This window comes from Schistocerca cancellata, unplaced genomic scaffold (assembly GCF_023864275.1).
Source record: "Schistocerca cancellata isolate TAMUIC-IGC-003103 unplaced genomic scaffold, iqSchCanc2.1 HiC_scaffold_592, whole genome shotgun sequence".
NCBI lineage: Eukaryota > Metazoa > Arthropoda > Insecta > Orthoptera > Acrididae > Schistocerca > Schistocerca cancellata.
The window spans coordinates 100,001-102,500 of NW_026046604.1; positions in this window are offsets into that span (position 1 = coordinate 100,001).

Below are 2,500 nucleotides of genomic sequence, written 5' to 3' on the forward strand. Positions count from 1 at the left end.
CCGGCGGGAGACAACACGCGCCACCTACGGTGACCGGCAGCTCCAACGCCAGCGCCACAGAAGGGCAAAGGCCCCACGTGGGTGCCGAAGCGAACTCTCCCAGCACAGCGCACGTGCCAACACGTCTGCACAACTGCGATACAAACCACCAGCGAGAACCGCTGGGGCGACCGAGCAGCAGACGGCGTCGCGGCGCCGAGTGCCGGGCGGCGGCGCATCCTCAACGCACACAGTCCTCAGTCGGACCAGCACACTGCAGATGTCCACCGCGCTTCGCACCGGGCCCGCGAGGACCCACTTTGGCCGCCCGGCGCCGCGCGCAGGGTGCCCCGGCGCGCAGCTGCGCCGCCTGCCGCGTCCGTCGGCCGGCGCGCCTGCCACTGGGCGCCCCCACCAGCCGGCTGTAGCGCGTGCGCCCACGCACCGCGCGGCCAGCACGCCGGGCGGCCCCCCCTCACCGGCCGGGGACGGTCCCACCCAGCCACCGCCGCGTATCGCTTCACACACAGATTTGCCCTTACTGATTTACCTCCAGCAACAACAACCGCACCACAATGGGTTTACCAGTTGTTCATTTGCGTTGCGTCACGTCACCAGCAAACGTAGACGTCCATCCCAGTTTGCAAATGCAACGATTATTGCATACCTGTCTGTTAGGTGTCACGACACACTACGTCTGCCCACATACACGCAACAAAATGTGCACGACTAGAGAACACGTGGGAGGTGGCCCCCTACGTATGCGATGTCCATTACGAGACCGACTGTCAACCAGCATCTGTACCATGTCGCAGATGTGGAACGCGGTGCACCATGCTATCACACTGTGTGAGAAGAGACGACTACGTTTGAATACACGCGCCACTACATCAACAGACGGCTCATGCTGATCGCCATCCAGGGCGTCCGTTACTCCCACACGTCTCTATGGCGTACCACACTGCAATGTAGCTGTTATGGGGAGACGGCACGTGGCTGAGTGCACAACATTTGGACCGTATGGTTCGCTGTTGTTGGGCGCAGTCGTACGGTCACACATGTGCCACAGCGTATCATTCAGTACATACGGACCTATGTGCAGTACAATGTGAGGATTAAGCTTACGATATCAGCGGACAGTGGACACAGGCCGTACCACGACGTAGACTGAGCGCTTCGACATGCGAATGCCAGTGAACAGCTGCGAAGGGCATTGAACACGCAAGCACCTGAACGACCAGCGTGCGAAGGCAGGGTGGAGGGGGGGGGGCGATGTACATCCTGCAGTTGTCCACATTACAGTGTACAGCGGGAGCATGTAAAAAGTAAGCAACACTTGCGAAGTGTTCAACATGAAACGACACACAAGAGGGTGGGCGGTGCGAGTAGCGAACTATATTCAGAGGGTTGTGGTTAGACAACACTAGATTAATGTAACGTGTCATATGCCAATTACAGAGCAGGTTAAGGCACAACGTGGGTTAGGTTAAGGCACAACGTGGGTTAGGTTAAGGCACAACGTGGGTTAGGTTAAGGCACAACGTGGGTTAGGTTAAGGCACAACGTGGGTTAGGTTAAGGCACAACGTGGGTTAGGTTAAGGCACAACGTGGGTTAGGTTAAGGCACAACGTGGGTTAGGTTAAGGCACAACGTGGGTTACGTTAAGGCACAACGTGGGTTACGTTAAGGCACAACGTGGGTTACGTTAAGGCACAACGTGGGTTACGTTAAGGCACAACGTGGGTTACGTTAAGGCACAACGTGGGTTACGTTAAGGCACAACGTGGGTTACGTTAAGGCACAACGTGGGTTACGTTAAGGCACAACGTGGGTTACGTTAAGGCACAACGTGGGTTACGTTAAGGCACAACGTGGGTTACGTTAAGGCACAACGTGGGTTACGTTAAGGCACAACGTGGGTTAGGTTAAGGCACAACGTGGGTTAGGTTAAGGCACAACGTGGGTTAGGTTAAGGCACAACGTGGGTTAGGTTAAGGCACAACGTGGGTTACGTTAAGGCACAACGTGGGTTACGTTAAGGCACAACGTGTGTTAGGTTAAGGCACAACGTGGGTTAGGTTAAGGCACAACGTGGGTTAGGTTAAGGCACAACGTGGGTTACGTTAAGGCACAACGTGGGTTACGTTAAGGCACAACGTGGGTTACGTTAAGGCACAACGTGGGTTACGTTAAGGCACAACGTGGGTTACGTTAAGGCACAACGTGGGTTACGTTAAGGCACAACGTGGGTTACGTTAAGGCACAACGTGGGTTACGTTAAGGCACAACGTGTGTTAGGTTAAGGCACAACGTGGGTTAGGTTAAGGCACAACGTGGGTTAGGTTAAGGCACAACGTGGGTTAGGTTAAGACACAAATTGCGTTACAAATTGCGTTACATTGCGGTACAAATTGCGTTACATTGCGGTACAAATTGCGTTACATTGCGGTACAAATTGCGTTACAAATTTGGTTAGGTTAAGGTGCAAAATGGGTTGGATTACAGTACACAACATGGTAA